This window comes from Mesoplodon bidens, assembly GCF_964165515.1.
Source record: "Mesoplodon bidens genome assembly, chromosome: 3".
NCBI classification, from domain to species: Eukaryota; Metazoa; Chordata; class Mammalia; order Artiodactyla; family Ziphiidae; genus Mesoplodon; species Mesoplodon bidens.
In genome coordinates this window covers 84,218,097-84,235,355 of record NC_138178.1, presented here as the reverse complement: position 1 = coordinate 84,235,355, position 17,259 = coordinate 84,218,097, and the positions used below count along the sequence as shown (strand labels likewise).

The 17,259-nt window shown below is 36.9% G+C and overlaps 1 pseudogene across 1 annotated transcript in view; it reads left to right on the top strand.

Annotated features, from left to right (window-relative positions):
* Positions 1–17,259, top strand: part of LOC308614831 (ankyrin repeat domain-containing protein 26-like) — a 136,214-nt pseudogene that overhangs the window by 109,977 nt on the left and 8,978 nt on the right. The window contains exons 25-31 of the transcript XR_014017872.1: positions 4–156; positions 3,000–3,070; positions 3,412–3,505; positions 7,646–7,752; positions 9,347–9,476; positions 15,428–15,718; positions 16,305–16,522. The product of XR_014017872.1 is annotated as an ankyrin repeat domain-containing protein 26-like (transcript). The remainder of the gene's footprint in view (positions 1–3; positions 157–2,999; positions 3,071–3,411; positions 3,506–7,645; positions 7,753–9,346; positions 9,477–15,427; positions 15,719–16,304; positions 16,523–17,259) is intronic.

The following is a 17,259-nucleotide window of genomic DNA, read 5'->3' as shown; positions in this document are numbered from 1 at the left end:
TAGGCACTTGTGAGACAACTTCAACAAGAACTGGCTGATACCCTAAAAAAGCAATCTATGTCAGAGGCTTCACTGGAGGCCACGTCACGTTATCATACTAATTTAGAAGATGAGGCACAGGATTTAAAGAAAAAATTACGTCAAGTCACAAGTCAGGTATGTATGAAATTTAACATGTCAATACTTAATGTATAGGATAAAGTGTTATAGGACACTAATTTTCATGGACGGCTTTCTTTTGTATTTTCGTTACAAGTACATTTATTACAATTTTGTTATCTTTATAATGCACTTGTTTCTTAAACTCTGACTTTCATCCTGCCGTTTGCATTATATATTTTTTCTTACAATATTTACCCTTAGGAAAGTTGAGAATTGTGCGTGATTCCTCACAGAAGTTGAGAGACGTTTTTTTTCTATTAAACAGTATTTTTTAGTGATATCTCTACTACCATGATGAAGCAAGCCAGATAAAATCAGAGGATAATGTTTAATGGAATGTTCCATAAAATTGTCATTTTTCATCTTCACTGTCATGAATGGATGTAGTATCTGTGTGTATTTATTTCATGGATTTCAGAATAACGTGTGCAGAAAGGTCATTATACAAACCAGTTGAAGTTAGGCATTGCCTTCATTTTCTTTTCATTTTAGATATATTGTAAAAACGTAGAGATACTCAGATCGTGTGTAGTATGTACACCCAAAATAGAAAATTAAGAAAATTATCTAGATCCTGCCATTGTATTTTTAAGAAAACTATTGAGATAATTCACATATCATATAATTCACCCATTTAAAATGTGTAGTTCAACCTCTCCATGTATATTCAGAGAGTCGTGCACTTGGCATCAATTATAGAGCATCTCCATCACCCCCAAAGGGAAACCCTGCATCCCTTAGCCATCACCCATGGCCCCCATCTCCCTCAGCCCCAGCAACCACCAGTCTAATCTCTGCCTCTGTAGATGTGCCTATTCTGGGTATTTCATATAAATGGAATCACACAGTATGTGGTCCTTTGTGATTAGCTTTTCTCATTTGACGTAACATTTTCGAGGTTCATCCATGTTATAGCGCGTATCAGTACTTCCATTTCTGTTTATTGTCGAACAGCACGTTATGTGGCTAAGCTGTTCATCCATTCATCAGTTGATGGGCCTTTGGGTTATTTCCACCTTTGGGCTGTTAATAATGCTGCTGTGAACAGTCATTTACAAGTTACTGTGTGGACATAATTCTTATCTCCCTGCTGTTGGGTTTTATCCTCTGAGTTAATTGGCTGATTTCACCTTTTCTTGGCCTTTACTCATGCTGTCCTTTCTCTCTTTACAGTTTCTTTTCCTCCTGCCTAATCATCCATTTATTCAGACCTGGCCCCCAGTCTTCTCCATGAAGCTCTCTCTCTGACTGTCCTAGCTCTCATTGACCCTGTCATCTAGTCTGTGAAGAACACTTTAGCCCTTAATTTTACACTGTTTTAATTTTTTTTCATGAGAGAGAATCTCATCTAAGTATAAATTTGTCTAACAGGAATATTTATTGATATGCACGGCACCTGTCTTGCATAAATTGAAAATATTTTAGCTTAACAGTTGCTAGGATACAATTAAGTACTTTATACCATACCAATAACTTTTTCTTGGAGATATTGATATAATCTTTTATTAAAATGTATTTTAAGCAATTAAATATACAATTAAAAGCTCTTAATCTAATAGAGGAGAATTGTTCAATTAAATGCTCTTTTTTTTCCCCCTCACTCTGGAAAAAAAAATCTAAATTTGCCTTCCTTCATTATGCAGCCAGAACTGGGGATTTTCACATTGATAGCATTTCACCAACTGTAAAGCTCTGTGGATAGCTTCTCCAATATCCATACCACATAACCTTAATTTTCTCATCCGAGTGCTTTCTAGACATAACCAGTTGCTGGGAGTGAATTGATTCAGAACTTTGATTTAGCAGTAGGGTGATATTTCCATGCCAGTGACTTAAACCTTCCTCTGATGGTCATGTAAGTTATGTACCACTCAATCCAGGAGGTGCTATTTGCATATTAGTCCATGATCACTGCCCACTGAGTAGTACAGAGAGGAAGTAAGTTATAAATTATTATAAGTGGAGAAAAGGACTAGTGGAATCAGTGAAAGTTTTTGAAGCACTGGGCACATACATTCTGGTCCTCATGCTCCCTGTTTACGGCCAATTTCAGTGGGATGGAGAATGATTTCAGTGTGACTTGTACAGGAGACCACTTCTGTTGGCATGCCATCTGCCTAAAATATCAAATTGTTTAGAACATAAAATACAGCAATAGTAATAATTCTGATTGTAAACACTTAGCATTTACTATGTGCCACGTACTTTTCTAAATACGTTATGTATACCCCCCCAATTTAATCTTCCCGACATCCCAGTGAGGTCAGTGCTATTATTATCTTCATTTTACGGCTGGAGAAACTGAGACACAGAAAATTTAAGTAATTTGCTCAAGGACATACAGCAAATAACTGGTGGAATTGGGACTCAGACCCACGCATTCTGGCTCCTGTGTAGATACTACCTCTCACACTAGTCCCTGAAGCATCTGGTTGTCACCAACAGTAGTGTGTAGTGTGAATGTTCATAATCACTGAAAGAGCTGTGGTCATTCACATATGTGGATATTTAAAATTATAGTTGGTATAGAGCGTGGAATAAAAAATAGAAATGTCTTTCCCCATTTGGCCAATTTATAAATTTGTGTATTTATTTGATAAAATATAATTTAAAGCATGAATGATGTTGTGGTTTAGTACGAGAAGTCAGTAACTTGTAAAGGGCCAGATAGTAAATATTTTAGGCTTTGTGGTTCACAAGGTGTCTGTTGTAGCAACTCAACTCTGCTGTTGCAGCAGGAAAGTAGCCATAAACAATATGCAGATGAAAGACATAAAAACAGATGATGGCGGATTTGCTAGATTATCAGTAATTTAAAAAAACTTTTCTCCTTTTAGTTGCAAGAAGCACAGGATCGGTGTACAGAGGCCATGAGATGTGCTGAGAAGACGCAGGATCACATCCAAAAGTACAATTTAAAGCAGCACAGAAAATAACTTAAGTATAAGTATAGAGCAGATAAGCAGTATAGTATGAGAATTATATCAGTTATGACAATAAATACATCATTGTAAAGCTGGGTAAACATTTCAGCTTTGAGCTATTTTGAAATGCATAATTTTTCTCCATTATTTCTAAATTTTTCACATTATTCACAGAACACAACTAGAAAACGGCACAATTGCCAAATCATCTACTTTTCAAAATTCTAAGAATGTATGTAATTGAACCTGCAGGTGTTTGTTCAGAAAATGTGTGGTATTTTAAAATCTATGTGTGAGAGTAATTATTTTAAAATATGCATTTTAGGCTTGAAATTGAAAATGCCAAGTTAAAAGCTACAGTCAAAAAGCAAGCGGACAAAATTGAAGAGCTTCAGAAAAACCTGTTAAGTACAAGTTCAGTAAGTCAATCTCTTAATTTCTGTCATGCTGAAAAGGAATTTTAATTTTTTTACTAGTAATATATAAGAATATTTTGGACAATATGAAAAGTCTCATTGATAAAAGAGTTTATTTTTATATTGATACTACTTGCTACTGGTAGCATAATTCCTCTTTAGAGAGGAAGTTGACTGAAATAATAAAATTGATTTTTATAGTAAGACTTTAATTAAAAAGATGGTGACAGTCCAAAAGCAATATTTTATATATACCACATTTTGTTTATTCATTCATCTGTCAATGAACACTGTGATTTTTCCACCTTCTGGCTATTGTTAATAATGCTGCTATGAACAGTGGTACACAAATATCTGTTTGAGTCCAGAAATTTGAGTAATGATTTGATCTAGAATTCTGAACTTCCCTTGTAATCTAAACCCTCCAGTGCTATTTTGAGAATGAATTACATATAATGTTGTAGTTCATTTTCTTTATCAAGAATGAATACTAGGTCACTATGCAAGCATTTTTCTGAAAGGAATGTATTTTTTCCTTTCTTGGATTTTATTTTACTTTATTTTTTAAAGATTTTTTTGATGTGGACCATTCTTCAAGTCTTAATTGAATTTGATACAATACTGCTTCTGTTTTATGTTTTGGTTTTTTGGCCAGGAGGCATGTGGGATCTTAACTCCCTGACCAGGGATCAAACTTCCTGCATTGGAAGGCAAAGTCTTAACCACTGGACCTCCAGGGAAGTCCCCCTTTTTTCTTTAAAAAAAGAAAAGAGATGCCAGTGGAAAAGCAGAAATGGCTGCTCAATCAGGGCCTTACATAGTAACAGGTGCTCCTAGCATGGCAAGTTCAGGAACAGTTTTTCTCCCAGACACTTGAGTTAATCAGCCTTTCAAAGGTGTAACAGCCAGTGTTAGAAAAGACTGATGTGTAATCCAGGATTCCAATTTATCAATGTATAGTGAAAGCTATGTAATTATTTACCAAGCAGAAAGGAATTCTCCTGCCGTTTATACTCTCCTTTGTAAGGAAGCTACCTATGATTTAAAAATCAGAAGATTCTATTGTGAACCCTAAGTTGGAGGGATGAGGTAGATGCACCTATCAACTCGTTTCTTTCCATCACAATAGTTAGATTCATGCAGTGTCATTATAAAGATATACCTGTCAGGGGGACTAGAACATTCTATTGACTGGCCCTTCTTGTGTTCAAAGAAACATTGAAAATTATTTTTTCTAGACTTGATATGCATTAGTCACATTGTATTAGCATACTTTTCATACGAGTGACAACACAATATGTTGACAAAAGGAGTCTCATGTGAATGAGAGTGCCAGATGTCCCCTTACATTGTCAAACACATCTATTCGGGTATCAGAAATTGAAAATTGTGTAAGGATACCCCACACTGATTAAGCGTATTAAAAAAAATAATGAGGGATTTTCTGTAGATTCCTATAGAAATGAGTTAGGATTATGACATAGAATTATTGGCCACTTTAAGGTCTACACAAATCAAAAATTTAATGAGAGAGCTTTTCACCAACTCAGTCAGTAGCCCTGGCTTCTCCTAAAGTTCTCATCTCAGGAATCCCCAGGCCAGAGCCAACCTGAGTTAAGATATATGGTCAACACAGTGTTGAGATGAAGAATCTGGGCTGGGAAGAAGAGAGAGCTCTAGCTGACTCAAGACTCCAAACAATATAGTTGAGTATTCACCTGAAAGGAGTGTCAGAAGACTTCCATAAGGTCAGGTCTCTATGGAGTAGGAAATCATTAAAAAGAAAACAAGGGCAGGGACTTCCCTGGTGCAGTGGTTAGGAATCCACCTGCCAATGCATTGGACATATGTTTGATCCCTGGTCCGGGAAGATCCCACATGCCGGGGAGCCACTAAGCCCGTGCACCACAACTACTGAGCCTGCACTCTAGAGCCTGCGAGCCACAACTACTGAGCCCATGTGCTGCAACTACTGCAGCCCACGTTCCTAGAGCCTGTGCTCTGCAACAAGAGAAGCCACTGCAGTGAGAAGCCCACGCACCACAGTGAAGAGAAGCCCCCACTCACTTCAACTAGAAAAAGCCCACACGCAGCAACGCAGATCCAATGCAGCCAAAAAAAAAAAAAAAGAGAAGAAAACAAGGACAAATAATTGATAATCTGATCCTTGTGAAAAACTTTCACATTGTAAAAGAAAATAAAGACAAAGTATGCTGGTCAACATCCTAAGGGTGAGGTTGCCCCCCACGATTAGAAAATAACACTACACTCAAAGTAACACCAATAAGAATAAACGTAAAGTGTCCAAGAATAGCTCTGTACAAGGATAATCCACACTGAGTAATGGCTCATGAGTGTGGCTGAGGATGTTGTCTATGAGGAGCAAGAAGGGGGAGAGAAAAGTACAGGTGATCTCAGCAAATGGGTCAAGGCTGGAAAGGCAGGTTTGGGAATCTGGTACGAAGCCTTGAGATGTAAGGAGCCCTGAGAGAATTTAGGAAGGGTCAAGGACTGAACATCAAGGGTTACTGTCATTCAGACTGAGGTGGGCTCAGAGGAGCAGAGGCAGAGTGTGGTCATGTTCGCGGTTGCTGCTGAGAAGTGAAGCAGGGTAAGGACTGAAGAAGAAACGGTTCTTGATGACCCTCAAAACTTTTAGTGGAGTTACAAGATTGAAAGTCAATTTAGTGTAAAAGAAGAGAATAAGTGATGAAAGATGAATTATGGATGAGACCATGCATTAAAGAATGTAAGTGTCCTGGGCTTCCCTAGTAGCGCAGTGGTTAAGAATCCACCTGCCAATGCAGGGAACACGGGTTCGAGCCTTGGTCCGGGAAGATCCCACATGCCGCAGAGCAACTAAGCCTGTGCGCCACAACTACTGAGCCTGCGCTCTAGAGCCCGCAAGCCAGAACTACTGAGGCCATGTGCCTAGAGCTCATGCTCTGCAACAAGAGAAGTCACTGCAATGAGAAGCCCACGCACCACAACGAAGAGTAGCCCCTGCTCACCACAAGTAGAGAAAGCCCGCACGCAGCAACAAAGACCCAACACAGCCAAAAATAAATAAATAAATTTAATTAATTAATTTAAAAAAAGAATGTAAGAGTCCAGTAGCGGGAGTGAGGGAGAAAAAGGATGAGAGAAAAAGCTACAAGAATCAAGAAGAAGTTACTTTTTTTTTTTATGCGGTACGCGGGCCTCTCACTGTTGCGGCCTCTCCCGTTGCGGAGCACAGGCTCCGGTCACGCAGCCTCAGCGGCCATGGCTCACGGGCCCAGCCACTCTGAGGCATGTGGGATCTTCCCGTACCGGGGCACGAACCCGTGTCCCTTGCATCAGCAGGCAGACTCTCAAACACTGCGCCACCAGAGAAGCCCGAAGTTACATTTTTATTTAGTGTACAGAAGACTTAAACTTTATTTAAAGAGAAGAATGGTTAATAGAAATGGAGAAATTGTAACCTATGGAAGAATGCTTACAGAGAATGTAAGGCTTTATCTTGTGTGGGAATTTTTCAAAGATTATATTAGTAAGATGTGATTTAACAAAACCTGGAATATCTTAAACCATTGATGAAAATGTTTCTAGGGCATCTTTAGAAACTAAAACGTAAATATAACCACTCTTTAAAAAAATTTCATTAACGTGTAAAAACCTCTGGGTTATTTATTTACTTATTTATTTATTATTATTATTATTATTTGGTTGCTCCAAGTCTCGGTTGCAGCAGGCGGGCTCCCCAGTTGCAGCAGGTGTGCTCCTTAGTTGTGGCATGCAACCTCTTAGTTGCGGCCTGCATGTGGGATCTAGGTCTCTGACTAAGGATTGAACCCAGGCCCCCTGCATTGGGAGCACGGAGTCTTATCCACCATGCCACCAGGGAAGTCCCAAAACGTCTGTTTTTAACAAATAAATTTTGGCAATTTAAATTCTAGAAAAATGATGAAATGATGAAAATGAAAAATCAATATAAGCTGTTTCAAGAAAAGTCATTATTTTTGAAATCTGTCCTTATTGGCATCAGGTTTATAAACTGTGTTTCACTATAAACGTATATTACTCATGAATTCATGAGAAGTAATATTTTTAAGAAAGAAGAGTAAGTCTCTAGGTTTTAAAAAATAATTAATTTTTTTTGAGGATGAAAAGGAGAAATTAAAGAAATATATTGAGTTAAAACAGTGTCTGGAATATAGTTTGGATCACGTAATGAAGAAAAATACTGAATTAGAAAAAGAGATTACTGGGTAAGATTTTAATATTTCTGATAATTTCAACAATTAATTGATTTAACTATAATTTTGTTTTATTAAAACCTTAGATACAAATTCATTTTATATGTGTATATTCATACTTAAACAAATCATCCATCCTATTTAAAAGTTTACTTTAGAAACTCACAGCACAATCTGAAACTGTTTTGAGTGCCCCAGTATTACAGTTCCTCTTTAATGATTTCTAAAACAATAACAATAGTGTGCCTTGCATATGGTAATGTCACTCTGCTCTTCATCATCTACCTTGAATTTTTATGTCTGCAAGATATCTTTGCTCTTTTTGGGTAATCCTGCCCTCTTTTAGTTGTGTTCTTCCACTTCAGCGTTCAAGTATTTTAATATCTAAAAACCCATTTGTGTCACTGTTTAACAACATCAAAAACTATCTTGATTTTGCTTATGTTTTCTTTCTGCTCTAAAATTTTAGTTCTAAAATATACGTACAAAAACATATGTATGACTTAAAGAATAATAAAATTAATGTTCATGTTTTGACCACTCAGATTATAAAAAAAAAAAAAATAGAGTGTTTCCCAATGTCTGTGATGCCTCCACATGGCTTCCTTTCTGGTTATTTGCTGAGCACAGTTTGCCCTCAGCATCCACAGATTCAACCAACCTCAGATTGAAGGTATTCAGGGGGAAAAAATTCCAGAAAGTTCCCAAAAGCAAAACTTGGATTGGCCTCAGGTGGCAACTATTTCCATAGAATTTATTTACATTGTATTTATAACTATTTACATAGCACTTACCTTGTATTAGGTATTATAAGTGATCTAGAGATGATTTAAAGTATACAGGAGTATGTGCTTAGGAGGACTTGAGCATCTGTGGATTTTGGTATTGTACTTATGGTTCTTCCCTGATTCTCATTAGTATTTTTCTCTCATTTAATTTTCTCTACATTGCTTGGCATTTTGTTAACATTGTGCTGGGCAAGATTTCTAGATCTCTTAAAACAGCTTGAAGAGACTGGTACACATTCTCTCTCTGCTGATTTCCTTTTTTATGAAGCTCAGCCTGGTTTTCTTCTCCATCAGCTCAGACTCCAAAGATTTTTCTTTCTTGTTTCTTTTTCTATTTTGAGTGAGTGTCGATGTTTTTTTGTGTGTTATTTCTTTGCTTCTTGTAGAGGCTGTGGTCAGTAGGTACCAAAATGTCTTTTTGTGTCTTTTCAAAACATTCATATATGATATGCTCTTCTTCTTCAGCTTGGATACTGATGTCTGGTTTATAACTAGTATTTAATAATAAGTTAGTATTTCATATTAACATACTAAAAATGGATACTAATAACAGCTTCCTTATAAGAACCGTATAATATATGTATACACATACTATATTAACTCTTTACTTAGCATGCGTCATAAAATTTTTCTTCATATTATTTACCTAAGATTATAATTTAGTTATTATGCTTTCAAACAATATTAGATTAGAACAGATGAGAAAGGATTATAATTTATAGAGTTTATTTTATATGATAGAACATATATCTGTTTAAATAGTTATTAATTATCTACTCTTAAAGAACTTGACTTATTCATTCTATGCATTTCTACAGACTTAAGAAACTCTTAAAAATGCCAAGAAGGAAGTTAAATGAATATGAAAATGGAGAGCTTAGTTTCCATGGAGATTTAAAAACCAGTCAAAATGAAATGGATATTCAGATTAATATGCTAAAACATAAGGTAATTTTTAATCAGTTTTGGGACCCAAAAGTCACTTAATTGGGGGAAATATAAATCACTCCATGCTTTGAGCAGTGAAACATAGATTTGTCTCTTAATTTTTTTAGACTTGATACCAGTAAAAAAGACAGCTTTTTCCTATATAATTTTTCCATAAAAAGGGCACACTGTTGACTGTTTGTGTCTTGAACCATGGCTAGTGATCTGAAGCTGAGCAGCACACCATTACCCCAAAGCATCCATTATTTTTTGGTGACAGCTTTATTGAAATATAATGAACATACCATGCAGTTCACTCATTTAAACTGTACAATTCAGTGACTTTTAGTATATTCAAAGAGTTATACAGTTATCACCACAATCAAGTTTAGACCATTTTCATCACCCTAAAAAGAAACCCTGTACTTTTTAGCCATCACCCTGTGCCAGTTTTCCCTTCCTCCTATTCCCAGCCCTAGTACCACGACTGTACTCCCTGTTTCTATAGATTTGCCTATTTTGGATATTTCATGTCAGTGGAATCACAGAATATGGGGTCCTTTGTGACTGCCTTCTTTCATTCAGCATAATATTTTTAAGGTACATCTGTTTTGTAGCGTGGATCAATACTTTCTTTTTATTGCTGAATAATACTCATTTGTATGGACATACCACATTTTATTTATCCATTCATCAGTTGATGGACCTTTGGGTGGTTTCCACTTTTTTGGCTATTGTTAATAATGCTGCTATGAACGTTCATGTCCAAGTTCCGGTGTGAACATATTTTTTTCATTTCTTTTTGGAATATACTTATGAATGGAATTGCTGTATCATATGGTAACTCTGTTTAAACTTTTGAGGAATTGCCGTACTGTTTTCCAGAGTGGCTGCACCATTTTACATTTTTGTCCAAAGTGTGTAAGCATTCCAATTTCTCTACATGCCCGCCAACACTTGTCATTACCTGTCTTTCTGATTATAGCCATCCTAGTAGGTGTGAAGTGGCATCTCATTGTGGTTTTGATTTGCGTTTTGCTGTTGACTAATAACGTTGAGGCATTTTTCATGTGCTTATTGTCTATCTGTGTATCTTCTTTGAAGAACTGTCTATTCAACGTTTTGCCCATTTTTAAGTTGGATTGTCTTTTTATTATTGAATTGTAAGAGTTCTTTTTGTATCCTAGATACAAATCTTCGATCGGATATAGGATTTTCAAGTATTTTCTCTCACTCAGGAGCTTGCCCTTTCCCCTTCTTGATGGTGTCCTTCAAAACACGGAAGTCTTTAATATTGATGAAGTTCAGTTAGTCGATTTTTGTCTTTTGGTGTCATATCTAAGAATTGCCAAATCCAGTCATGAAGATAAACACCTGTGTTTTCTTCTAAGAATTTTGTAGTTTTAGCTCTTGCATATTGACTTAATTTCTACATATGGTATGAGGTAGAGGTCTAATTTTATTCTTTTGTATGTGGATATTCTGTTGTCCCAGTACCATTTGTTTAAAAAACTATTCTTGTCTCATTCAATTATTTGGCACTCTTACAATCAGTTGGCCGTAAATGTGGGGCTTTCCTTTTACATCCTCAATGGTAACGCATTGATCTATATGTCTGTCCTATGCCAGTATCAAGTCAGATTTTATGAGAATTCTTTCTTCGTCATCTTGCATCTTACCAGTTGTTTTATGTAATAATAAATGTCAGTGTAGTGGAATGTCTTTAACTCTACTTCCGTGGACGTTTTTTGCCTCTTGAAGGAGCCTGTGGCCAGCTTATGCCTCACTGACCCCATGACACAATGGGAAGTAGGTTTACAAAGGTAAAGTCCATTCCTTTTTTTCTCCCTCCATTCAGACCTTTAGTTTCTCACCCAGTGCCTCCCACTTCACTCCAGTTTCCATCAAATCTTGGTCACGAGATCTGCTGACTTCGTCTGCTATCTGCTTCATTATGTTTAGCTCATTATAATTCATAGACTCATCCATAGGTTTCACCATCTAGGAGAAGATTAAGTCTGGGCTGTCAGCTTTCCTCGTTGGAAGTCTCTCTAAGCCATCATGTTGCAATTCACAATTAAATCATCTTTTGATGTGGTTCTTGTGTATAACACTCGTGCTGATCTTGTTCTTGACGTAGATCCTGCGTTCTCAGAAACCACAGTTCCCTGTATCTACCTTCTTTGATTGAAAAAGAAAGAGATGCATAGCTGTACTTTATAGCTTAACACATAATGAATAGAATAACTATTTCATCCCATCCAAAGAAAAATTTTTAAGAGTATAACTGTTAAAAACCAGGTAGGGCTTCCCTGGTGGTGCAGTGGTTAAGAATCTGCCTGCCAATGCAGGAGACAATGGTTCGAGCCCAGGTCCGGGAAGATCCCGCATGCCATGGAGCAACTAAGCCCATGCACCACAACTACTGAGCCTGCACTCTAGAGCCCGCAAGCCACAGCTGTGGAACCTGTGTGCCACAACTACTGAAGTCCATGCACCTAGAACCCGTGTTCCACAACAAGAGAAGCCACCGTAATGAGAAGCCTGTGCACCCCAACAAAGAGTAGCCCCTGCTCGCCGCAACTAGAGAAAGCCTGTGCACAGCAACGAAGACCCAACACAGCCAAAAATAAATAAAATAAGTAAAATAATTTTTTTAAAAAAGGTAATAATTTATCTGGGACAAATAATCGATTAGTAATTTGAATTTCAAAATTTCAAAGCCAGTTTGTATGATATAGAGAAGCACTGTGGTACAATGTAAAAATGAGATATCCTACCTTCCCTTACAAACAAGCTTTAAGTAAGGTAAAGGAAAAATTGTATTTAATTATATACTGCCAAAGGACATTCCATTTGTTTTACTACTGAGAAGATTAAAAATGCTTCCATGATGTTTTATTTCCTCTCTGAGGAAAGGACAATGAAGATTGAGTCCTAGATTAATAAATATTCAAAGTTGCCTATCCCTTAGAATTTCAGTTAATTGAGATGAGGTAAAAAAGTCTGATTTTGGTAATTAAACTGACGATTTCTAGTTGTTTTTCAACTATTATACTTCATATGTCTCCTTGCTTACCAATCTTCCTTATCTTCAAACTTGAGGGGAAATTCTGAAGAGGCATACCTGCCTATTTGTAAGAAATTGTAAGTGAAGGGAACCTGCCCAAAACTTCCTCCTGAATAGTTCTTAGGTCTTTCTTCTAGTTATCTGCTTCTTCTCATCAGCATTGTTTGTCATTTTAAATTAATCTCAACATTTATTAGATTCCAGTTTATAGGAAACCAATTTCTACTGTGTCTAAGTTATGTTTCTTATTATCTCTTTTTTTCATCCACTTTTCTATCTGTTTTTTCCTAAAAATCTCCTCAAAGTTTAGTAGCTGAAATAAGCAATGTTTATTTTGTTCACAATCTATACTTGGGAAAAGCATAGCCAGGACAGCTGGCCTCTCTTCCTGTCAGTTGGAACACCTACCCTGAACACCTAGGCTCTCTTTGTGGCCTGAGCTTCCTCACAACATGGGGCTGGGTTCCAAGGTTAAGAGCCAGGCAGAAGCCTTGTTGCCTTATCTAACCTCGCCTTGCAATTCACACAGCATCTCTTTCACCATATTCTGTTCATTAGGAATAAGTCACTTATGCTTGGCCCATAGTCTACCTTTATTTATGGGATAATTTTTTTCAAAAACTTATGGATACATTTAAAAACCAGCATAATCTACCCACTGGCCACAATTTTTATATTCCTTCCACATGAAGAATACACTTATCCCTACTCGGTTCCCCCACAAGTCTCAATTGTTACGGTGTCAGGCTCAGGCTTGAGTCCAGGATCTTACCAACTTTCACCAGGTACGGATGGGGATGAGGCTCCTGGGTGTGGTTTCTAGAGTATAGCCCCTTGAGTACCAATCCTCTCAGTACTAAGACTTGAGAACTAAAGGGACAAATCTGTCACCCACATAACCAACATTCTGTTAAACTGCTAAAGACTCTCCCCTTCAGAAATGGAAAATGGAAGACATGCTGGTCCATAGCAGTTCTGAAATACAGCCTGATACCTGCTGCCAGCTCTGTGATTAGGACTTAGTCCCGACCATGGAAGTGATTCTCCTTTGCTGTACCCTCTGAGCTCTTTGTTCTGTCCTTTTCATAAGAAATGACCTGTGTTTGCAGCTGAGTAGTGTTTCTCAAGCCAGCAAGGGAAGAAAATGACACTGAAACCTGGAGGAAGGGGGACTTACAGAACTTCTAAGAAAATCCCAGAGGCCTCTTCTCATTTTGTACTGTCTTGGTCTCTGCTAATCCAAGCTAGCAAGCAGTGTTTTTGCTACCACAGTTCTCTTTAAAGCTTTGAATGTCCTGTGAATTTTATTGGGGTTCATGACATTGGAAAAGCTACCCTCCCAAATCTTTTTGAGATAAGCTCTTCCCCTTGGGCTTCTTGTGAAGCTGTTGTAGGATGGTAGGACGGGAAACTTTGTAGGATGATGCCTTTAAAATTCTTATGCTTTTTAAAGATCCTTAAAGGAATTTGAGGCACCAACTTAAGTCTTTCCAGGGTGTTAATAAAGGGTTCTACAGTCTTGGCTTCATCCTTAGACCATGTTTTCCTGGCAGCACCCTAAATCTGATCTTAGCCCAGAAGCTATTTCTCTGTTTTAGCATTATTTGGGCATGGGGAGATGCTGTAAATGGGATACAGATATTTGAACGCAATGAGTCCTGGATCCTTTATATTCAATAGTCTTTTTTTTTTTTTAGCTTATCCCTCTCATCAGTTTTACTTTCAGCTGCTTTGTAGCTAGAGTCCCCCTTCCTCCAGGTTGCAGTGTCATTTTCTTCCCTTGCCTAGAAGCTGTCACCTTCAGCCTCTTCAAGGGCCGTCAGGCTTCCATTAACAGTCTTGCGAAGCCCTGAGAATTTCGTGAGATAAGTGTCCAAAAATTTGTAGACATGGTTTTTTTTCCCTTTTTTTGTGGTACGCGGGCCTCTCAATGTTGTGGCCTCTCCCGTTGCGGAGCACAGGCTCTGGACGTGCAGGCTCAGCGGCCATGGCTCACGGGCCCAGCCGCTCCGCGGTGGCATGTGGGATCTTCCCGGACCGGGGCACGAGCCCGTGTCCCCTGCATCGGCAGGCGGACTCTCAACCACTGCGCCACCAGTTTCAAAACATGTAGACATGATTTTAAACTACCACATCCACTTGCCTTGTCTGACCAAATAATCATTCTGTCTAAAGGGAAGTAGTTCTTCCCAACTCAGTGTCCTTGAAATTCCAGCAAGTTTTTTTTTTTGTTTTATTTAGTATGTTCTCTTATTCTGTGGAAAGTAACAAAGCATTACAAGAATTAATGGCATTTTTTTGTTCAGAAAAATGTATGGATCATCTCGCTAAACTATTACACTGGGAGATGTGATTTCTCCTTAACCCTGCGAAGCATTTCTCCTTGGAATGCAATTCAAATTAGCATAAAATATTTGTAGTTCAGAAAAAAGGCTTATGGTATTAGAAGCCATATTTACAAGACTCATTAGAGTCTGATTTTCCGAGTCTTATTTTGGGAGGCATTTATTAATTCAGCCCCAAATAACTCAATATGATATCCCTAAAACTTTAAAAATCATGGCGGGTTCAGATGGGGGTGGGGAAGGAGTAAGAGGCTTTCTACTAAGAGGTGACTTATAGTCATTTTATGGAGGAAAGGCATGAAACACTAGAAGAATAAAAGTATAAAATCAAATGCAAATTTTGTGTAACAATGATGACAGTGAAGGATATATATTTGTGGCTCTTGGTGGTTTGAACTTTTTTCTTCATTTTCTTAGTAATTCAAGGTCCTACACGCTACAATATAGACACCATTTTATTGTAACTGAATTTATTTTAAAAGTGGATACTGGTTTTGAGTTAGGCTATTCTCAGTCTACGTCCCTAATTACCAAGCGATTTTATTTTATTCATGAAGATTGATGACCTTACAGCAGACCTGGAAACTGCATCTTCAAAATGTCTACATCTGGGTGCAAAAAATCAAGTTCTTCAACAGGAGTTATTATCTATGAAAGTAATGCAAAAGAAATGTGAAAAACTAGAGAAGAATAAAAAGAAGTTGGAACAAGAAGTAGTGAACCTCAGAAGTCATATAGAAATGAATATGATAGAACACAGTCAATTAGAGCAGTATAAACGGGAGGTTGAAGAAAGAGCAAGACAGGATATAATAGAAAAATTAAAAGAAATCAACCTATTTTTACAGGTTAATTTTTTGATCTGTAATGTGCTTTAATTCACTTCACATTTATAAATTACATTTCAGATATATACATTTTATATGTTTCTTCTACTTCCCTTATAGCAGTTTGTTAGTAAATTTCTGGAAGGAAGGTGGCATTTGTTTCTCCCTTTAAATATTTCAGTTTCCATCATTATTCTCACTAAATTGATCTTTCAGAACGATTCTCACTAGGGAATCATTTTATTTTTAAGACCAACTGGTATAAAACAAAACTATTAGGATGAAAAGAAAATATTATGATTTAGAAATTGTACTATACTCTTGGATTATTCTTAGCTGTATTGTTCAATTTAAAAATTTTTAAATTGATCCTATTATTCTTTGAATTATCAGATTACATGAGTACGAATATAAGAAGGATCCAACTTTAATTTTATAATTAAGATTTAATTCAGTTTACATTGATGATAAATATTTTTAAAGTTCAGCTTTTTTTCACATTTAAAATTGCTCTCTGAATCACTGACACAAAACTAAAGGGAACAAATATACTATAATTATTCAGGTTATAATTATTTTAAACATGTATGTTTCTATTTGACTTTAGACACAAGCAGCATCTCAAGAAAACTTAGAGCAGTTAAGAGAGAATAATAATGCTTCAATAAGAAGTCCAATGGAACTGAGAATTAAAGATCTGGAATCTGAACTCTCCAAAATGAAAACTTTTCAAGAAGATTCTACTAAAGCAGAGTTGGAAAAATATAAGCAACTCTACCTCGAAGAACTAAAAGTTAGAAACTCATTGGCAAATAAACTAAAGAAGTAAGTCAAAACGTAGAATCATAGAAAATAAATTTAAATTTAGTTCATTAATTTGCCTCTAAAGCATAATTTTTATTGAGCCAGGTTCATGAGATTAGTAGGAAGTGAAAGCTAACTAGATAGTATAACTTTGGAAAATGATGTTAGTAAGTGAAGTCACCTTTAAAATGTTAGTCCAGTTTGCATCTCCCCACCTTTTTGTTGGTTTTACATAACTTTATTTTTTATATTTTCATATATTGCGTTGGCCAAAAAGTTCATTTGTGTCTTCCCGTAAGATGTTACTGGAAAAACCCAAACGAACTTTTTGGCCAACCCAATAGTTAACCTGATTTAGTCTTTAAGCTAAGTGTTTTTGAAACTTTGTAATTGAGATAAAATTTCTTGTTGGAATTCCCGTAAATAGAAATATTAACGAGTTTAATTATTTTTTGGAAGATTACCGCTTAAACGCAAAGCGTCACATTTTAGCATTTGGTAAATTTACTTTCTTGATTATGATCTTTGGTATCATCGCTAGAGGGCGCCCTGAGACAAACTACTGTATTTGAAGTTTTTCTACTCTACATAAAGGCATGCTTGTGAAATAAGGGGAAAGTAACAGAGGGGCGAAGGGCCGTATAATTCACAAAGTGTCTAAAAATAACACGGTGGCCTGCGTGAGGGTGTGCGTGGAAGACCGCAAGGGCAGATCCCACCCCCAGTGCCTCAGTAACAGTGTTACCGGTACCTGTCCG